We start from the raw sequence: 9,330 nt of genomic DNA, 5'->3' as shown, positions 1-9,330 counted from the left end.
AATGGGCAGGTCCACTAGATCCGTACCCTTCCTACGTTATGTGTAGAGACTAATCCCTGTGGTGCGGGAATTCATTCACGAGTGTATGCGATCCATAAACCCGAACTGGTGTCCAGCAGGGAGGTGGCCAGAGAACACAACTGTTCCGTAGGCACACCGTCTCCTGTTAGCCTGCACTCCGTAACACCGCGCATGCTTCAACATGGCCAGAGTCAGTTGAGCTCAATTTTTCAATTAATTTGGACATTGCAGGTTTCCAAATCAAATTGTGAGCCATGGAAACATCTGAATGCAACTGAATTGTTTTTGCTTATAATTTGACTTGCATGCAAAAAAATATATCTCAGAAAGATGCAACTTACACTATGTTTAATATAGAACATTTAGACAAATTGCATTTTACTGTTGCTGAAACCCCGTTGGCCATATGGCTAATCCACGGTTTCATTTCTCTCCCGATTTTAATGATTCGTGTCTTAGACATCTTTGAGTGAGCAGATATGAGGAGATAGGTGCAGGTTTTATACACAAAGCATGGTTTTTTCCTTTTGAGCACAAATGCATGCAAAAAACAAAGAGGTTTTTGCTAATCTACATAAGTGTGGAACCTCTTTGGGTCACTCCTTCGTTTGTAATGAGTTAACACTTCAAGGTGTTTGTAATGCCTCCTTGGCTAACCTAGCAAACACAACAAGATGATGGATAGAGTGATGAAACTTTTTAACCACTCGCCCGCAGTCAAGCGATCTGGGTTTAATCCATCATTTGTAGCCTAGCTGATGAGGGGTAATTCCCCAAAACTGGTCCCAGGATGCTTGTTTCCAGTCCAGGGAGGACCTGGCTTGCCAGTTTGGGGTGTGCTGTTCCCATGAGGAGCAGGGTCAAGACTGATTTGCATATTGCTGGGTCCAAACAGGGGTGGCTTAGTGAGCAAAAGAACAATGGATTTAACCCAGATCTCTTGACTGGGGGTGAATGTTTGATGTATTCAGCATCCTGTCCATCCTTTGTTGCTGCAGCACTTTTTGCCCTAAGTGGGATGGGTATGCCCCGATGTGGATCCCTTGCTCGCTGTGCCACTGGTTTCAAGCTAGCCTGGCTGTTGAGGGGTGATTCCACGAAACCGATCCAGGAGGCTTCTTTCCAGTCCAGGGATGACCTGACTTGGCAGTTTGGGCTTGGCTGTTCCCATGAGGAGCAGGGTCAAGACTGATATGCATATGGCTGGATCCAAACTGGGATGGCGTAGTGAGCAAAGGAATAATGGATTTAACCCAGGTCTCTTGACTGGGGTTAAATGTTTGATTTATACACCATTCCGTCCATCATTTGTTTCTGCAGCACTCCATGGCTAACCTTGCATGTTATTTGATGGGTATTCCCATACCATTGATAAAGTCAGAATGTTTGTGACTTTCAAATGAGAGCTACTTAATTTAAAATGATCAGAGTTGCTGCATGATGAAACCAGGTGTCCCTTAACCAGTGAATGTTATCAAGAATGTGACTTAGTGTGTTAATATCTTACATCTTTCCACACATTCCACAGGGGAAGTGACATTGTGGCTGAAGGTCTCTCTTTCACAAATTAGGTTTGCTAAATTAAGCAGGTTGAAAGCCTTATTGTTTCAAAAAGATGTGGGTTAACATCTGCCAAAGAAAATGTTGATCTCCAAGTTGCAAGTTCCTTGGCTGAGGTACAATCACTGTTGCATCGACAATTGCCACAGCAAATCAGTGAGCTGATACACCATATTTTTAATGCTTTAAATACCGCTGGATAGGCACATTTTTTTAAGTGATTTCTACATTTCAGACTGTGCTTGAAGTTATTCTGTCTTTTGTCCATTCATTATTTCCAAGCATTTTTGGAGGCATTTTGATTGGTCTATTTCTTCTGGTTGCTACTTTGGTTAAATTTTTGTTGCTCCTCAATGGATGTTTCACAACAAGGTCTAATGGTAATGGGCCTTCCACACGTCCTCATGTGTCATGAGCACATGATTCAGTATTTGTGAGTATCCCTGTTATTGGATTGAATGAGAACTGGTCTCTGTCCTTACTGCCTTTGTGGTTCCAGAGAGTGCAGCCTGTGGTGCTCTTTCGAGTGTGCTCTCGACTTGGGCCTTGCTATGTAGTTGTCCAAGTCTCCGGACATAAATCAGCTTGTGCTTCCTTTGTGGTTGCATCAGTTGTGCTGTCCTGTGATTCTGCTCCCTTTGCTGCTAGATAACTACTATGAACCGCTTTGTCAATGCTGCAGGATGCTCCCTTGACTTCTGGTTCCTATTCAGAGATTGCACTTCTGCCACTGTTGCCTTCAACTTCTGCTGAATGGACTGGAGATAACTCTCTTCAGCCCTCTGTTGATGTATTGTCTGCAGATGCGGGTTCAATCCTGGCCCCAATGACATTCTGATCATTAATATGGTGGACTTGTCGCAGATGCTGGATTTCAAAAAGAAAGCCTCCTAGGTTCTTTCACTGGGTTTTTTGGTTTTATAAAAATGATTTTCTTCACTTTGTATTAGTTTGCATGGTTTTTATTTTGCCATTTTTAATAGCTTTTAGCATTTGTGTTTGCATATGCTGTTAAATTGTTTATGTGAATTGCAAGTCATTTCACATAAATTTGTTGCTATTGTTTATATTTTTAAATGTGTTGTCCGTTTCCATCCAAGGGTAGGGTGTTATGCAGCTGACATTAAGCCTCCATTTGAGCTCCTTTTTAGGGCTCGGCCTACGTCACCACTGCATCAGCAGTGGGGCGGAGCTCCGAACCGTATTGTTAAGGGGCTCAGAATAGTGTAGCAAAAATTCCTCAGTGCGCGAGATTTTCAGTAGTTATTTTTGCCATCTGCATGGTAATTGGTCCTCGCGGTGCCGTGTTTGTAGTAGCCTTGACGCAATAGGACATATATATTTTATGTTCAGCATTTCCTGCATTTTCTGTGCGGTTATGCGCAAGGGAGTCAATAAATTTCAATTAGGAACTGTCAGGGTCCCGCGGTAATGGAATCCAGATGGTCGGGGCGCGTTCACCATTCTGCAGTGAGTTTGGCCTGATGCAAGAATCCATTCCTTTTTTTTTCAGCCGTGTGTGCGCGCATGCTGATCCCTGCCAAAGATTGTGGGCCTGTGGTAATTGAAGCCAGATGCCGCCTCGCAGAGGCCTCTGACATCGCCTTTCCCCGCCTGCTCCACACTGCAGCCCCCACCACTGGAAACGACAAGCTGGGAGCTCTCAGAAGCCGCTGACATCGCCTCTCCCAGCCTGCTCGTCCTTTCAGCCCCCACCGCTGGAATTCATATTAAAAGCATGCTTTGATATACATAGATATGCTCACACATCAATGACCATTATTGTGAAGAGGCGTACTTAATAGACCCATTTCACTCCTCGATTGGAGACGACCGTATATGTGGGCCACTGGTGCCCATGGTCCTTATATAATCATGAGCAATACTGCACTGTAGATACCAAATACATCATAACAGTGTATAGGAATTGGTTTGATTTATGGTGGATGATCCGTCCAGCCAGAAGAGCCTCACTAGGTGGTGGCCATCTTGCACCTAGTGACAAGATGCCCCCAACCCCCCCTCCATCAATGACATCCTTAATGACATCACTAATGACATATCAAGTGACATCCTTGATGATATCAATGATGGAATCATCCGGAGAATGTGAGTGCAGAGTTCAGAGTGCAGAGTTCAGAGTGCGGAGTGCAGATTGTGAATGCAGATTGTGAGTGCGGAGTGCAGATTGAGAGTGCAGATTGAGAGTGCAGAATCAGAGTGCAGAGTGCAGATTCAGAGTGCAGATTCAGAGTGCAGATTCATAGTGCAGATTCAGAGTGCAGAGTTCAGAGTGCAGATTCAGAGTGCAGAGTGCAGATTGTGAGTGCAGAGTGCAGATTGTGAGTGCAGATTGGTAGTGCAGAGTGCAGATTGGTAGTGCAGATTGCAGATTGAGAGTGCAGAGTGCAGATTGAGAGTGCAGAGTGCACTTTGAGAGTGCAGAGTGCAGATTGAAGTGCAGAGTGCAGATTGAGAGTGCAGAGTGCAGATTGAGATTGCAGAGTGCAGATTCAGAGTGCATTGTGCAGATTGTGAGTGCAGAGTGCAGATTCAGAGTGAAGAGTGCAGATTCAGAGTGCAGAATCAGAGTGCAGATTCAGAGTGCAGATTCAGAGATCAGAGTGCAGATTGTGAGTGCACAGTGCAGATTGTGAGTGCAGAGTGCATATTGTGAGTGCAGAGGGCACATTGAGAGTGCAGAGTGCACATTGAGAATGCATAGTGCAGATTCAGAACGCAGATTCAGAATGCAGATTCAGAGTGCAGATTATGAGTGCAGATTGTGAGTGCAGGTTGGTAGTGCAGGTTGTGAGTGCAGAGTGCAGATTGTGAGTGCAGAGTGCAGATTGTGAGTGCTGTTTGTGAGTTCAGAGTGCAGATTCAGAGTGCAGATTCAGAGTGCAGAGTGTGAGTGCAGAGTGTGAGTGCAGAGTGCAGATTCAGAGTGCAGAGTGTGAGTGCAGAGTGTGAGTGAAGAGTGCATTTGTGAGTGCAGAGTGCAGATTCAGATTGCATAGTGTGAGTGAAGAGTGCATTTGTGAGTGCAGAGTGCAGATTCAGAGTGCAGATTGTGAGTGCAGAGTTCAGAGTGCAGGGTGCAGATTCAGAGTGCAGATTCAGAGTGACTGAGTGCAGAGTGAGTGTAAAGTGACAGTGAGTGCAGAGTGACTGCAGAGACAGTGATTAAGGGTGCAGGGTGCACATTGTGTTAGTGTGCAGAATGAGTGTGCAGGATAAACAGTGTGTGACTATGCAGGGTGACATTGGGAGTGTGCGGGTGAAAGTGTGTGAATGTGTAGGGGCAGCGTGAGAGTGTGCAGAAAACACCACATACACCACACACACATACCACACACACACACACACCATACACACACCACACACACATACACCACACACACATAACACGCACACAAACCACACACCTCACTCTCTCAACACCACACACTCATCACCACTCACCACAACACACTCACCACCACACACTCACCCCCCCAGGCTCACCCCCACAGACTCACCACCACACACTCACCACTACACAGAAAACAACCCACACAACAACACAGCCCCAGCCGTCAATGAATGCTTTCACCAGGCACAAACACCAGCAACCAGCAATGTACGCTTTCACCAAAAACAAACACGACCATGCATCAGTGCCGCTAAACACTCACGCACACAACAAACAATGTCAGTGCAACTTTCACTAAACACACACACACACCAACAGCTGACAGTGCACTAGCCACTCTTTCAATTGGCACAATCATCAACAGCTGTCAGTGCACCCTTTCACCAACCACACGCATTACCATCCAGCTCTGTACGCTTGACAGCCACACTCACTAACATCTCTTACTGCACGCTACCACCAGTCATACACTTCTCAAGCCACCACTACACGCTTCCACCAAACACACACACCAACAGCCATCACTGCACAATTCCTACAGGCACACACATCCACCACACATCAATGCACACACCGATTGATAACGCATCCACCAATTAATATTGTACCTATCACACCATGCTGCACTTTACCTTTTAAAGATATTGCGTTAAAGTGCAGCATGCCACCATTGATAACATTCCAACCCAACACACATATCTCCAACACACAAAGCATGTTTCCACTCCAAAACACATGCCTAAAACACATTGCCATTTACAATGCCATTAACCCTAACTCAAACAAACCCGAGCCCTAATGCATTCCTAATGCTTGTTTAACTTAGCATTTTTTTCTAAGGACGGTTTGCACATGTTTTCCACACACACATTTATTTAATTGTCTGCCTGTAGTCTGCACATTTAGTTCCAGGATCGCACAATTGAGAACACAATGCCTTGTTTTATTTTTGCTAGTATGAGCAGCTGTTTCTTGCCAGACTAATTAAGGATGATGTTCTTCACCTTTGTCACAGTAAAATAAGGATGGTGTTTTATTATTTAAACAACACTCATTTAGAATTCAGTGAAAGCTGCTTCACTTTGTGCCGCAGTCATGCTGCACACTGCGGTGAGCTGTGACTGAGATGCAGCCCCGCTGACCCCAAACTACATCCTGAGAAGAGAGGAAGCCTGCACACTTACACATGTGCATTCGTTAATGCTCAGAGTCAGGCTTCCCGACACACAGTGCCAAGGTATGGGGTTAGATCATTCCAATAGGTTTGGCAGATGGGTTCTCCCGATATGCTCTGTTTAGCATAGAGATATTTGTGAGAGATAGGAGTAACCTTAGTAACAATATAAACAATAACGTTGAGAATTGTTTGCCTTTTTCACCATTCTAATAATGCTTAGAACAATGGTGTGTCTTGTCTTCCTATTCATCGCAGTCCATGTTTTATTTAAAAAGATGAGAGCTTTTCAATAAACATTGGAAAATGTATTATCATATCTTTTCTTTGTAACACCTTCAGCATGCAAAAGTAACAAACGAAAGGGTAAGATCTGTTGCCAGGATTCACTTGAGGATCAGAGTGGTCATGTTCGAGGTTATCAGTAACGTCTTTAACTCTGAAAGTTTAGGGGTTTAGATGTGACACTGGGAGCTAGCCAAAAACTAACATTTACTGATATTATTAGACTCAGTCTCTATATTATGAAGTTTTGTTGACCAAGTACACACTCCTACAAAATTTGTAGGAACCATATAATACCAACACCCAGTCCCTCTATTGTGTGGCTGTCTGAGAGGAATAAACAAAGACTAGCCGGCAAGTACACCTAGTCTTGTAACCCAAGAAACAGGCACCAAACGGTTAGGGCGAGAAATTGACATTTTCAGAATTGCAACTTAAAATACAACATTAAAATTAGTGAGGCTTTACAATTTCTTAGACACCAAACATGACATTTCTACCTGATTCCAAGCAACAGTTATCCACTATTTAATGTAATAAGGTAGCCCAATGTTATCCTATGTGAGAGGTAGGCCTCTCAGTAGTGAAAAACAAATATGTGATGTGTTTCAATACCTGGATATGTAAAACTTAAATGTACATGTCCAATGTGTTAAATACAATGCACTCTGCCCTACGGGCTGTTCAGGGCCTACCTTAAGGGTGACTTTGATGCAATACAAAATGGAGCTTTATGCCTGTCAGGGGGTTTAATTTGCCAAGTTGAATCAGCAGTTTAAAATGGCATACTTGTTGCAATGTCAAGCCTTAGCCATGTTTTAAAGGGATAATTCAGTGGGTAAAAGACACACAATTGATGGACGGAATGCGGAACAAATCAAAACATTCACCCCCAGTCAAGAGATCTGGGTTAAATCCATCATTCTTTTGCTCACCATGCCACCCCAGTTTACACCTGGCCCTATGCAAATCAGTCTTGACCCTGTGCCTCATGGGAACAGTCCAGCAGGAACTACCAAGCCAGGTCCTCCCTGGACCAGAAACAAGCATTCTGGAACCGGTTTCGGGGTTTCACCCCTCTTCAGCCAGGATAGCTTGATTCCAGCAGCACAGTGAGCCGAGGACCCACGTCTGGGTATACCTGACGCACTTAGGGTGAGAAAGCAAAAGACACACAATTGATAGACGGAATGCAGAACAAATCAAAACATTCACCCCTAGTCAAGAGATCTGGGTTAAATCCATCATTTGTTTGCTCTCAATGCCACCCCAGTTTTGACCCTGTGCCTCATGGGAACAGTCTAGCCCGAGCTACCAAGCCAGGTCCTCCCTGGACCGGAAACAAGCATCCTAGGACTCATGAATATTAATGAGTTAGGTTGCAAGTGGCAAACTCTTATGAGTGCTTTAATCAAAGAGAGAGAGAGGACTAGATAGGCTAGACCGTATCCCCTGGGTTATATGTATGTATCAATAAGGACTAGCTAAGGTTAAGAGAAGTAGGAGACTCAGAGCAGTACGTCAAATAAGGAGAAACGTTGTTTTCCTTATAAAGGCCTCACCCACCGACCTAGTTGGTGGCATGCTTCATCATCGGGCCAACCGCAGTGGCACCAAATGTGCCCTGGGTGTGCTTCAACGCCAGGTGACTGCGAAGCTGGTATGTTGCTGAGTGTGCAGTGAGTTGGGTGAGAAGGGTGAAGTTTAAAAGCTATACAGCTGGTCCCAGTACCCGAGGGTAAAATATTTTAATGAACTGGGCCTCTGTTAGCGGATAAAAGGCAAGTAGACGTTAATTGGAGTGCTAATTATGACCTCCAGCGTCTAGTGTGGTCTACATGTTTCAGCCAGTGCCTCATAGATTTTATACTGGCTTTCCTCAGGACCGTTTTAATATGTGCAAAACGTGCAGATTAAATATTAAAAATTAAATTATAGTGGCTGTGTTATCTTTAGGCTAAGTGAAGCGCACACTAAGGCGCTATAACTGTTAGAGGGGGATTCCCTCAAGCTTGACTACATATAACACATAGGACAAAGACAAGACGTACATGGTAGAGTCATATTAGAATGGTATTTGATATACCACATCATGTGCCGGCTTATAAGGTGGTGTGCGACCTATAATCGGCTACTGTGGGTTCATGCCATGGGCATGAAGCTGGTGAGGGTTTTTAAAATGAAACCGATAGTGGTGGTGGTGGGCTAGAGAGCGTATTTACAAGGTGAGGCACAGGTAAGTATAGTGTTAAACCCTCACTCAGTTTTGTCTTGTAAAAAGCTTCATGGGTCGCCTGGCAGAGAAAGAGACCCTGTAAGAATAGTAACTTGGTCACAATATGTCCAACCTGTAGGGAGAAAAAGTGGTGGCTTTCCCCATTTGTGGCGTTAGCGGTTCTATTTTACTCACGAGTGTTGCAGTCTGGTTCCTCCTTGGACCTATTCGTCCTTCTGCGGCGCCCGTTATGAGAGAGGAGGGCCGCCCGGTCTCTATTTGTAGTTTAGTTAATTGGTTTCACCTGCATTTGGTGGAAAGAGAGGGAGGGGTGCGTGCGCGCTGTTTGCATTGTCATGATTGGGCTTCAGCGCATGCGCCGGGGACTAGCGTGAGTTCTGCGCATGCGCGGCTATCTTGCGCATGTGTATTGCACGAAATGAAGTAAACTGTGAGCAAGTTATGGGCGATTCGTGTTTTCAGCCCTTGTTATGCTGAATGTTGAAGTTAAGCATGTTGCTTGCCACGTTCGAGGTTGGTGAGGCTTATGACTTCGAGTCATTGTATTTCATGACTAAGACTTAAAATAAAAATGAAAGTAAATAATACCACGATGGGTGATAGTCCCAGCAAGGGCATGGCCAAACACGTAGGTAAGTG

General features: G+C 44.7%; 1 long non-coding RNA gene across 1 annotated transcript; it reads right to left on the bottom strand.

The window, feature by feature from the left end:
- Window positions 1-8,400: 8,400 nt before the first annotated feature.
- LOC147751537 (uncharacterized) lies at window positions 8,401-8,922 on the bottom strand. The gene is made up of 3 exons (XR_015300036.1): window positions 8,866-8,922; window positions 8,716-8,767; window positions 8,401-8,471 (listed from the first exon to the last, which is right to left on the bottom strand). It is a non-coding gene; the product is annotated as an uncharacterized LOC147751537 (long non-coding RNA).
- Window positions 8,923-9,330: the final 408 nt, after the last annotated feature.

Source organism: Lissotriton vulgaris, chromosome 1_1, assembly GCF_964263255.1.
Source record: "Lissotriton vulgaris chromosome 1_1, aLisVul1.2, whole genome shotgun sequence".
Classification (NCBI taxonomy): domain Eukaryota; kingdom Metazoa; phylum Chordata; class Amphibia; order Caudata; family Salamandridae; genus Lissotriton; species Lissotriton vulgaris.
The sequence above is the reverse complement of the archived record's forward strand: the minus strand, read 5'-3'. Positions and strand labels throughout refer to the sequence as shown.